Below are 13,876 nucleotides of genomic sequence, written 5' to 3'. Positions count from 1 at the left end.
AACCTAAAATACGCGCAATCTAATTGTCATTACCTACTTACTATAGAATCTAATTCGTATACGCGATAAGCGTACTTTTACATTAACACAAGTTTTATATAAATGTGTACTTTTACACTAACACAAGTTTTATATATATATGTGTACTTTTACACTAACACAAATTTTATATATATATACGTACTTTTACACTAACACAAGTTTTATATATATGTGTACTTTTACACTAACACAAGTTTTATATATATATACGTACTTTTACACTAAAACAAGTTTTATATATATGTGTACTTTTACACTAACACAAGTTTTATATATATACATACGTACTTTTACACTAACACAAGTTTTATATATATGTGTACTTTTACACTAACACAAGTTTTATATATATACATACGTACTTTTACACTAACACAAGTTTTTTTATATATATGTGTACTTTTACACTAACACAAGTTTTATATATATACATACGTACTTTTACACTAACACAAGTTTTATATATATATACATACGTACTTTTACACTAAAACAAGTTTTATATATATATGTGTACTTTTACACTAACACAAGTTTTATATATATGTGTACTTTTACACTAACACAAGTTTTATATATATGTGTACTTTTACACTAACCCAAGTTTTATATATATATATATACGTACTTTTACACTAAAACAAGTTTTATATATATGTGTACTTTTACACTAACACAAGTTTTATATATATACATACGTACTTTTACACTAACACAAGTTTTATATATATGTGTACTTTTACACTAACACAAGTTTTATATATATTCATACGTACTTTTACACTAACACAAGTTTTATATATATACGTACTTTTACACTAACACAAGTTTTATATATATGTGTACTTTTACACTAACACAAGTTATATATATATATATACGTACTTTTACACTAACACAAGTTTTATATATATACGTACTTTTACACTAACACAAGTTTTATATATATGTGTACTTTTACACTAACACAAGTTATATATATATATATACGTACTTTTACACTAACACAAGTTTTTTATATATATGTGTACTTTTACACTAACACAAGTTTTTTATATATATATATGTGTGTACTTTTACACTAACACAAGTTTTATATATATATATGCACAAATAAACACTGTCTAAACGTGCAATGCAACTTCATAGGAATATAGGACTCGCTAAATTATTTTAGTTTTCATTTGGGTATATTTTTGTATCAGAATTCAAAATAAAAACAGAAATGCTAAGCCGATCAGACGGCATCGATGGGTTTTGTGAAAATCCCAAATTTCCGCGTCTATAACTCCCCAGACTGTTCGTCTGCCGCTTGAACCTCAACACTCGTACCTCTGGTACCTCAACACAAGCTCTTGCCCGCAAAAAAATATATACTTTTCCTCAGGAAAGTCTATATTGAATAGCGACATATTCAAGCTAATGCAAATAACTGTGAGGAAATTAAATATTTTCCAACTTCGCTGCTACAGTAGTGAAATAAAATGTTCAGGAATAAAAGATTACATGTGGATAGAGGGGAAAATGCTTCAACAGCTTTTTTTTAAAAAAAACTAAACAGTACAAAATAATTTACATAAAAGAGCATTTGAGCTTTTTTAATTTTCTTCACAGTTTGTGGCTAAGCCAGTATTTATTGCCCTTCCCTAATTGCTTTGAGGAACTGCATGGGATCATAGAATGGTTACAACACAAAAGGAGTGCCTGTACCAGCTCTCTGCAAGAGCAGTTCACCTCGTGCCATTTTCCCGCCTTATCCACCCCCCCCCCCCCCCCCCCCCCCCCCCCCCCCCCCCCCCCCACCCCAGCCTGGAATTTTTCCTCTTCAGATAATTATCCAATTCTCTTTTGAAAGCCATGATTGAATATGCCTCCACCACACTCTCAGGTCATGCACTCCAGATCCTAACACTCGCTGCATAAAAAAGATTTTTCCTTATGACACCAGTTGCTTCTTATGCCAGTCACCTTAAGTCAGTGATCTCTGGTTCTCAATCCTTCCACCAAGGGGAACACTTTCTCCCTATCTGTCTCTGTCCAGATCCTTCATGATTATTATTCTTATTCCATGACTCTAAAAAGGGGGTGTGGCTTCTACGTGGATTCTCTTCCCTGCTCCCTACAAGGTTTGCAGCACTGGTTCAGATGTGAAGGACCCTCCATTGGAAAACTGCCCTAAAACAACGGAGGAAGGTAAGTGGACAATTTTTTTTTGGCTGATCAGGTTTGGACCTAGGCCATAGTTCCAAGTCAGGATGTTATGTGACTTGGAGGGGAACCTGCAGGTGGTGGTGTTTGGATGCGCCTGCTGCACTTGCCCTTTTAGGTGGTAGGGGTCACAGGTTTGGCAGGAGGTGCTGTCGAAGGAGGCTTGAAAAATTGCTGCAGTGCAGCTTGTATATACTACGCACGGCTACCACTGTGTATCAGTGGCGGAAGGAGGGAATGTTTAAAGTGGTGGATGGGGTGCCAAGAGTGGAAAAAAAACAGAGTAGGTGACAAAAAGGGATTAAGGGAGGGAGGATGTTAGGGAGGCTCATGAGGTAAGGGAATGAGGGAAAAGAATAAAAAAATCTTCAAACTGCCTATCACCTTTTACATCCGCAGGATATCCTAAAATGCTTCACAGCCAATGAAGAACTTGTGGTATGTAGTTACTATTGTTATGTGGGCAAATATAGCAGTAATTTTGCACAGAGAAAAGACCCATAAGCAACAAATGATGAGGATGAACAATTAAGCCTGCTTTAGGTGGTGTTGGCTGAGGTTGGCAAGGACACCTGGTGATCTCCCTATCCTTCAAATGGCATCATGGGATGGTTTACATCGACCTGAACAGGCAGTTTAACATCTAACCAGAAAAAATACATTCTTGACAATTAGTACTGGAATGTCAGACAAGAGTCAATGCTGGACTAGGACATGAACGCACAAAGGGGCAAGAGTTTTTTGCTACTACCTGAAACAAAAAGACAGAAGCAAGTAAGGCAATGCAGTTTTGGAAGAGAAGTGTGAGGGTTGTTGCCATCATATCTTGTTTTCACTCCTGTTGGAAGACTGTCACAAATCAATTTATGGATTTAAACAATAAAATGCTTTTCTCTTTTTTTAAATGAGCATTGGTACCACTGCCATTGAATGACAGCTAATTCACAGAATCTTTACAGTGCAGAAGGAGGCCTTTTGGCCCATCAAGTCTGCTCTGCGTCTCTGAAAGAGCATTCCACATAGTCCCACTCCCCTGTCTGATCCCCACAACCTTGCACATTCTTTCTTTTCAGGTAGCAATCCAATTCCCTTTAGAATAGCTCAATCGAACCTGCCTCCAGCACCCTCTCAGGAAGTTCATTCCAGATTCCAACCACCCTCTGGATGAAAAAAAAATATCCTCATGTCACCTTTAATCCTTCTGCCAATTATTTTGAATCTGTGCCCTCTAGTTCTTGATGCTCCCTTGAGTGGGAACAGTTCCTCACTATTTACCCTGTCCATACCCCTCAGGATCTTGAATACCTCTATCAAGTCTCCTGTCAGCCTTCTTTTCTCCAAGGAAAAGAGTCCCAACCTCTCCAATATATCCTCATGGCTACAGTTCTTTACCCCTGGAGTCATTCTTGTGAATCCCCTCTGTACTCCCTCCAATGCCTTCACATCCTTCCTCAAGTATGGTGCCTAAAACTGATTAGGGTTACATTAACAGGAAGGACTTCCAACCCCAGGTTATGGTTAACAATGCAGGTAGCCTAATCAGGGTTAGGTGAACACAAAGGGAGGATAACCTAATTAAGGTTAGGCTTAGTAGTACAGGACCACTGTGCTGTGTAGCGGACAAGATAAGTTTCAATCTCCCATCTGATGGGTATCCAATTGTGTCTCTGTGAAACTTTAAGTACAGACCTGGCACCAGGTTTCTCTGCAGCTGCTCCTGTACACCTGCTGGAATGTAATCAGTCGGCAGGGGCAACTGGATCAAGTCAACTGTTAAACCCTGTAGGCACCAGTGTACAAGCTGGAGAAATATACAGGAAAAGAGGAAGTTTAACTTAAAAAAAAACAGAAAGGGCAACCTGCTTAGGGTTAAAGGCTAGCCTGCTTACTGTTGGAATGAGCAGTGTGAGGAGACTAAGACCTTAAGACCTCCCCACAAATATCTTTATAAAATATATATAGATATCCTTATGGCTATTTCTAAAAAATTAAACCTGGACAAAGACCTTTTAAAATGGCTTAATCCATATCTGTCTGTGACCCTTGGACAAAAGGAGCTACCTGGTAGTATCAAAGAAATTTGTACCTCCTTATTTCTGAAGAGACAGTAACAACCCCCCATGTGGGCTACAGAGACCAAATTCAAAATGAGCTACACAAAGGCCATCTGCATTTCATAACCCAGGTTGGCCAACCGGAGTCTACTCATCTGCTAGGACAAAGGACCCAGCAACCATGCAATTCTTAATGGTTGGGACATTTAACCACCTCGGGGACCCAGAAGAGGGATACACATCCCTTGTCAAAGACAATGTGGAGAGGTGGAAGTCATGTGACATGGACCCCTAGTTTCTGAAACCAATAATATTGCGTTGTGGAACTGCAAGCCCAGTCTGCTGTTTACCATCTTATAAGCAGCCTCACAGAAAAGGAGCCCTCTGCTCAGATTTGAACACTTGGCCTCATCTACACTGCTTCCATTGGAAATTTTGTACCATCGCCTACAAGACTCATTTATCTCTTGTGCGCTTATCTCATCATGTGAAGTTAACTCCAGAGAAAAGTGAATTGTACTGTGTCAGTTTTCAACCTGCTGACCAGAATGAAGGAATACCTCACTGGACTTTGATTCTGGACTTTGGAATCACGTGAAACACAATTTCTTTTCTGTGTGGTATCTGCATTGTAAATCTTTCTTTTCTCTATTCCTCTTTTATAAATGCAAAGGGAGCAATGTTGCTACCCTCCTCCCGTACTTTGAGTGTGTGCAAATAAACTAACCCTTTGAGTTCATCCTATTTTGAGTTTGCCGAGGGGTTATTAATATAAATTGGATCACACTAAAATTGAGGGATTGGGAAATATGCAGTACACCGCACCCCCCCCCTCCCCCACCCCCTCCACCCCCGGTAAAATCCAGCCCAGGTATAATTCTGGTAACTCTATGGTGCATCTCACTGTTTATCTAAAGATTTCCAAGGTATTCAGTCATGCCATCCTTACTTATAGGCTCTAGTAATTCCCAGACAACAGATGTAACTGGCCTATAATTCTGCAGTTTTGCTCTCTCAGCTTTGTTAAACAATGGAGTGACATGAAAATTTTCCAAAATAAAGGAACTACTCCTTGAATCAAGAGAACTTTCGAAGATTATAGTTAGGGCATTTCAACGTTCTCATCTACTTTCTTTAAAATCGGTCAGTCAGTAGGAACTTTTTAAACTTCATTTTAATGTGTTTAATGCCATTATTTGCTCTGTCCTTACAATAAATTAAGGTCACAATAGAATTCCAGTAAAGTTCATTCTAATTGGAAAAAGAGCTATGTGGGGACCAATAATGTAATTCATATACACTGATCTGCATCTTTTGAGACAGATACCCTGTGTATTAATACATACTGTTGATTTATTCAGTTTTTTTTTCTTTAAGTTTTACTTTTTTTGTACACAAGCTGATTCAGGGAGTGGTTAAAGCAAACACATAGATTCATTTAAGGGAAACCTAGACAAGCAGATGAGGGAGAAAGGAATAGATGTTTATGAAGGTAGATTTAGCTGAGAAAAGTTTTGCGAGAAGGCTCAAGTGGAGCTTACACACTTACATGGACTAGTTGGGCTGAATGCCCTGTTTCTGTGCCGTACATCCTAAGTTTGCATTCTTTGTGAAATATGGTTTAAGAATGACTGCGGTTTGATCGCTCAAGCGTTCGACCTGGTGACAGACCACAAGATAAATTGAGATGCGGATGACCCTTTGACCTATTTTAGACCTCTGATCCAAAAAGGCCTGACGACACTCAGCATACCATCCGACTACATCTCATAAATTATTTCATGATTTTTGCCTTTTTTTTAACCATTCCTGGATGTCCCACCCATAAGTTGATCATTGGTCCAATTATCTTTTGTTCTCTAATCCCATTTCACCTGAACACTATTGATTCCTTATTTGCAATGCTAGGGGAGATAGTCAAATTATAATTATAGGTCAGGGTAAAATTCCTGTCAACAAAACATTGCTCCCTTTTGTTACCTTTCCAGCACACTTTTGTCTTAACTTTGTTCCATCATAAATTTTTGTCTCTATTTACAATGGAAATCGTCCATGTAAATTCATCATCCTGGAATTGCGCAACAAGGCTATTTATTAGTTGCCTGTCCTCCACAATAGGCCCAAAGTCCTTCCTGAAACTTTTGGGAACTGACATTTCATTTCAGGTAACTGAATTGTACAATGTCCAAAAAAAAGAGTATAAACAACATTAAAAGGTATATACTTGTTTGAAATAACACGATTGCATTTATCTTGCTGAATTTATTGTGGCTTTTTTCCACCTGAAGACCTGAGCCTGTCCCAGGAGCTTAGGGCAGAACGTTCCTGTCGGCGAGCAGGGGCAGGACCCGCACGCCGACGCGTGAAATGATACGTGGTGACGTTGGGCGAGCGTCTCGATGTCACTGCGTGCCATTGCGATATTTCGTTGGGCAGGCGCGTGATGATATCCGATGCACGCCCACCATTAATTAACGGACTACTTAAGGCCCTTGACTCACCAATCAACGGTGATTTTTTGGTGCCCGTGCAATCTTCGGATCGACACACGGGCGCAACAGGCAGGCGGGTAGGACACATTTGTATAAACCTCATCCATGGGTGGGATAAGAGGGCTCAGTGGGGTCGCGAGTGTGCTCTGTCAAATATCGATTTTTCAAAGTTACTGACACTTGCCTGTGTGATCTGCAATGCTCCAAAACACATACCAGCTGTTTGGTCTCGACTCACAACCTTCAGGTCAGCACTCTGCAGTGAGGAATCTTTTTTGGACCTGCAGGTTTCAGGAAGCCTTCCCTTAGCCGGGGAATGGGAGCTGAACTCTCCACTGGAGGCACCTCCTATCAGGAGGAAGGGAGGGCTAGAAGGGGGAGGAGGCCAGGAGTGCACATTCAGTCTCCAGAGGAGCCACCTTTGGGAGGACAGGCGCTGGCACAAGGGGCACAGGGCCGAGAGGTAGTCCAAGGCGGAAGGGGCCACAGAAGACACCACTATCCTGCTGCCAGGGTTTACAGGCGGCGAAACAGCTACCTCAATATGTCTGAGGTACAGTGCCGAAGGAGGCCCCATCTCTCAAGGGAGACAGTCAACTATATCTGTCAGATGATTGGGCCTGAGATCTCTGCTAACTGTGTGGGTGGACACCCCATGCCAGTGACTCTAAAGGTCACAGCTGCCCTCAACTTCTATGGCTCTTTCCAGGAGTTGGTGGATGATCTTTGCGGTGTTTCCCAATCAGCTGTCCACACATTTGTCAAGCAGATTACAGATGCTCTGTTCAGGCATGCACTGACCTTCATCCATTACCGTTGGGATCAGGCAAGCCAGACACAGCGAGCCAGAGGCTTCGCGGCCATTGCTGGCTTCCCCCGTGTCCAGGGTGCTATAGACTGTACACATGTGGCCATCAAGGCGCCAGCAGGTGAGCCCGGTGCCTTCGTCAACAGGAAGGGCTTCCACTCCATGAACGTGCAGATAGTGTGTGATCACAGGATGCAGATTCTGCAAGTTTGTGCAAGGTACCCAGGCAGCTCCCACGATGCCTACATCCTCAGACACTCCTAGGTGCTGGGGCTCTTCAGTGCTCCAGTTCAGCTTGATAGATGGCTGCTGGGTGACAAGGGCTATTCCCTCAGAAGGTGGCTCATGATGACTCTCTGCCATCCAAGAACAGAAGCTGAGCAGCGGTACAATAGAAGCCACAGCACCACAAGGGCTGTGGTGGAGAGAGCCATTGGTCTTCTCAAGATGCGCTTCCGATGCCTGGACCGCTCAGGGGGCGCACTCCAATATCCCCCAGATTGTGTGTCACTGATAGTGGTTGCATACTGCACACTCCACAATCTGGTGCTGGAAAGGGGGGATGCAGTGGATGCTACGGATGATGAAGCCCTGATGGGCCTCCTGGAGGAGCCTCTCCATGAGAATCGCCGCTCTCTCCATGGAGGACACATGGCGCTCGGACATGTGGCTCATTGCTTCGGCGATAGTCCACGTACACTCCTCGACCACAGACACCAAGCCAAGCATAGCCTCATGTATCTCCCCAGATGCTCCTGCACACCCTGCGGATGACTCCAGAGGCACATCATCGTGCACCAACTGAGCATGTGCCTGGTCCCCTGCAGTCCTCCGACTGCTCATGCCACGGGCACTCTCTGTCTCTGCCAGCTCCTCCAGCAAATGTGAAGTGCCCTCACCGCTGTGCCCTGGGACAGTAACCAATTTTCTAATTCCCACTGGTGCCTGCGTCGCAGAGATGATGTGACGCTGGTGAGACTTCAGGGCCCTCAGGTGTGAGAGGGGGCCTCTGCTGCTCCTCCTCCCGGCCCTGCTCCTCTGATGTTGAAAGGAAGAACAAGGACATTGGATCAGTTAACGTGGAGACAATGGGCAGGATCATCCGGTTGGTGAGCGGGGACGCCAACCTTAAGGTTGGACGGGCAGATCCATTAATGAGTTCAATTGGTTCTTTAGTGGCCTTAATAGGCTGTTGACAGGTCAGGTCAGATGCAAGCCCGTGGAACTGATGATCTAAATTATGCGGAGTGACATCATCATTTTATGCGATGGCAAGTGGGCCCAGCCCCGTTCACCAACCGGAAGATGCTGGCCCATGCGTTTACCCTTCCATATGCAATGGTCAAGCCATGTTGCAAACATCAATCACCGAACATTCAGCACTGCCATGGCTGTTGCGAGAATGGTGACCTCACTGCAGGGCATACATATCTGCCTGTGGCACCTCAGCCTCACTGGCACCGGTGGACCCTGGTGCATGGCACCTCTCCAAATCTAGGATCTCCTGCTCGAAGTGGCTGTGAATCGCCACCTGAGCCGGCTTTCTGCCAGTCCTCGGGCGCTCAACGGCATTATCACAGAATCACAGTGTGGAAGAGGCCCTTCGGCCCATCGAGTCTGCACCGACACGTGAGAAACACCTGACCTACCTACTTAATCCCATTTATCAGCACTTGGCCCATAGCCTTGAATGTTATGACGTGCCAAGTGCTTATCCAGGTACTTTTTAAAAGATGTGAGGCAACCCGCCTCCATCACCCTCCCAGGCAGCACATTCCAGACCGTCACCACCCTCTGGGTAAAAAAGTTTTTGCTCACATCCCCCCTAAACCTCCTGCCCCTCACCTTGAACTTGTGTCCCCTCGTGACTGACCCTTCAACTAAGGGGAACAGCTGCTCCCTATCCACCCTGCCCATGCCACTCATAATCTTGTACACCTCGATCAGGTCGCCCCCTCTGTCTTCTCTGCTCCAACGAAAACAACCCAAGTCTATCCAACCTCTCTTCATAACTTAAACATTTCATCCCAGGCAACATCCTGGTGAATCTCCTCTGCACCCCCTCCAGTGCAATCACATCCTTCCTATAATGTGGCGACCAGAACTGCACACAGTACTCCAGCTGTGGCCTCACCAAGGTTCTATACAACTCCAACATGACCTATTTATGTTATCTATACCTCTATGTGCATTCTTCTCCTGAAAAGGAGAGAAGAGCATTGATTAGTGCTACTTGTACCTGGACTCTCTTTGTGGACAGCCCAGCCCAACCAGAGTGGGATATTGCAGGGCTCCAGTGTCTTCTCACCCCGCTGCTGCCGAACACTCACACAAAGATGCTAGGCCTGTCCCCCACCCTTCCCCTTGGCCAAATGCTGCCTACATCACATTAGGCACCACATGGTCTAACTTTCCATATCAAGGAGGCGCAAGCACGTGGAGCACAGAGGGCAGCAGATCGATCGGTACCACACCACCTTGAAGCTCCCCTCCCAGCATGTCATCACCCTGACTTGGACATATTCTGGAGTTCCGGGGGTTTGGTGGTGGGGGGGGGGGGAGGGGGGGGGGGGGGGGGGGGGGGGGTGGTAGGTGGTGGCATCATGGGGGGGAAAGCCTACCTGCTGGGTTAAGTGACCAATGCCAACATTGTCCTCACCCTTCCTGAGTGCAACAGGTCGTTGAAGCGCTCACGACACTGGATCCAGGTGCACCGCACCACGTCGCGGGAGCTCACCACCTCCGCCACCTCCTCCCAGGCATGTTTGTTCATGTGGGGGGGTGGGGGGAGGGTGGGGGGGAGGCCTCCTACTCCTGTCCACAGGTATGAGAACCTCCTGCTGTGCTGCCACCCCCTTGAGGAGGGTAGCAAGGTAATCGTCAGAAAAACGATGACCCCCCCTGCTCTACTGTCTTGCCTGGCCTGCTCACCAGCCACGCTCTGGGGAGCCCTCCCACTGGCCATGAGTCGCAGCCCTTAAAAGGCCGCAGCAGCTTTTTAAAACAGGGAGCCGGGTCGCCATTGGACCCGGGGCTCATTGCAGACCCACCGCCACCCGCCCACTCCCACTGTCCTCGGGAGCCGTGATTCACGCTGAGTGGGCCTTAATTGGCCTGCCCGCGTAAAATGGCAGCACAGGCCTGATGGCGGGCGGTGATTGGATCCGTGCCCGCCCACGCCTGCTCTCACACCACCCGCCCGACAGGCAGAAAATTCTGCCCTCCTGCAGATGCTGGAAATCTGAAACAAAAACAGCAAATACAGGAAATACTCAGCAGGCTGGGCAGCAACTATGGAAAGAGAAACAGAGTTAACGTTTCGGGTCAATAACCTGTATTTTTTACTTTCCATCACACACAAACAGCAGGTAGCCTCTTTCCTATAAGAAAACACAGTCAATATAAAATTGTACATGAATAAACCCTCTGAAATTTGTTCTCCCTAATTTTCCTTTAAATAATTTTGAAAAAGAACTGATCAGAAACTTATAGAAGTTAAAGTAAGACACTTTTGTCAGTTGACTGAATGGCACTGGTACATCTGGGAGATTAGATAGGTTGTGCATATCCAACTACATGATGCAATTTCAGCTAACATTGTTAGGACTCTGGGCAAACATATTGCTGTACCCTGGTCACTAGTTTAGTTGGACCAATGGATCCAGGTTGCACGCTTGTTTCAGGGTGACCAAGTTGGCACTATAGACAGAGTAGATCAGTAGACAGTTCTTATGTAAAACATATTCTATTTATTTACAAAGGAGCTCAGCAGCTGCACTTGAGTGCTTACAACTCAAACCCTGTCTCAACATTACAGACTTTAACTCTAGACTACTCACCGCTAACTACTGACTACAAAGCTAGCCCTCGCTACTCTGCTATTGGATACTAAGATCATGTCATCTTCCATTACAACATTCTTCTTAAAGTTATATTACACATCAGATTACCACACATATCAATTCCAAATCTTGTAAAAAAATAGTGTTCTGTGCACATACCTGACGTAGCTTTATTTTGTGTTACGTAAACTTTAAGAAGTGTTTTAAATTGAAAAGACCGAGACCATAGTAAACAGGCAAGAGATCATAAGAAAGAAGTAAAGAGTTTGTCTATATTTTTCACATTAATGTTAGTTATAGTTTCAGAGAGCGCACCAGTGAATGTTGATGACAACTAATTATTTCACGTCTTTTTATTGACAGCAAGAAAAGTTAGCTGCTGATACCTGTGAGGGACATGGGAGGCTTGGCGTCTTTCCTCATTCTAATTTGACTTAGACCGTAACACCCATAAGACATAGGAGCAGAAATTAGGCCATTCGGCCCATCAAGTCTGCTCTGCCATTCAATCATGGCTAATAAGTTTCTCAACCCCATTCTCCCACCTTCTCCCCATAACCTTTGATCCCCTTACCTCTTAAAAATACAAATTGAGCTCTAAAAATAATCAAATTGGAGAAATGGATAGGAAGGGTGGGAGAGTTCATGGAGGGGCATCTGTCCTCTCAGCACCTTTCTTTGGGAACAGCAGGTATAAGTAGGCAAAAAAAGATGGTGTGATATGAGTGAAGTGAGTAAGAGTGGAGCACAAGTAGGAAGATTGCAGGAATTGGGCAGGTATTTCAACGGAGAAGAGGTGACTGTAATGATGGAATGAAGCAGTGGGAGAAGTACAAGTGATGAGGGAGAGGATGAAGGAGTCATTAAAAGCATGGATCTAACCCGCTGTCATGGAGAATATAAATCTGTTAAAGTCCATCTTCATGAAGCTGGACTTAAATATGGCTCTCTCTCCCTGCTCGCCTGCGTGTACCTTTCAACAGAGTGAATAAGTTCTCAACACACCATAAGAAGCTTCACCTTTTTCAAGGACACAATTGTACCTTCTCTTAATAAGGCATATCATAACTTCACCCAGGACAAAATAGTACTCAATGCTTAATTGGGTAACTATGTATGATTGTTCTGTTACATGATAAGTTTTGTTGATTATACCAATCTCTTTGTATCTTACGTCCAAACTGCACTAATAGCAGGAAGTTTTACATAAACCCTTTGGGTGTTTATTTTTTACCTTGTACCATGTGTGCAATTGAATTCTTTGAGAGTTGAATCTCTCTTTATATTCTCCCTCCCTTGTTGAGTACTGTATTACAAAACTGTTGCTTCAGACAGATTCTGCACCTTGTCTAGCATATGCTGAGCTTTACAATACTTTTGTCTGGGAAATTTGATCGTATGTTGCTTTAATATGGGCTGTCTTTTTAAGACACATTGGTAGGACAGATATGAATAGTACACTAGCTGTGAGGGGGAGCAGTCACCTCGTTTGGGGAGGTGATGTAAACTTTTCTTTCCTTCTTCTCCTTCTTCTATTTTTTTCTCCCTTTTCCTCTATCTTCTTGATTCTCTTTTTCTCGTTCTTTTCCAAATATACATATATACTTTCCTTTACGTCAATTTTTAACATTCTTTAGGCGGATAAGCGCCTTTATTATCATAATGTCCACTAATATTAAGGCCTCACAGGGTGACTGTCCAATCCATTTTACCACCTGGAATGTGAAAGGTCTAAATCACCCAGTTAAAAGAAATAAATTTCTCTCTCATTGACATCATTTGAAAGTGGGCATTACCTTCCTGCAGGAAACTCACTTACGTACATCTGGCTACTTTCCAATGCGGAAGGGTTAGGTTGGGCAGATGTTTCATTCTAATTTTCATAGTAAAGCAAGAGGTGTGGCAATTCTAATCCATAAAGACATTCCCTTGTTCACTCTTAGGTTATAGCTGACCCTCATGGCCGCTATGTTATAGGACAAGGCAGACTTTTTAACTGTCCATTGACTCTAGCTAATGTATATTCACCCATCTGGGATGATCACCATTTCATTTCAAATTTCTTATTTTCCACACCTGATTTAGACTCATGTCATTTAGTCTTGGTGGAGACTTTAACTATGTTCTTAACCCAAATTTAGATCAGCCATCAGTTCTTTTCTGGATACACACGGATTGGTAGACTCATGGCATTTTCTATACCCATCAGCAAGACAATACTCCTTTTACTCTCCTATTCACCACAAATATTCGCGTATTGACTATTTTTTCCTTGACAGGAGGCTGCTCACGTTAATTCAATCTTGCCCGTCTAATAGTTTTGTGATGTCTGATCATGCCCCCTTAGTTTTAGCAATATGACTCGGTGGCCAACCTGTTTCTCCTCCACCATGGTGTCTTGATTCTCTTCCTCTGGCGGACCCGGCTTTT

This window comes from Carcharodon carcharias, chromosome 14 (assembly GCF_017639515.1).
Source record: "Carcharodon carcharias isolate sCarCar2 chromosome 14, sCarCar2.pri, whole genome shotgun sequence".
NCBI lineage: Eukaryota > Metazoa > Chordata > Chondrichthyes > Lamniformes > Lamnidae > Carcharodon > Carcharodon carcharias.
Note: the sequence above shows the minus strand (reverse complement) of the source record.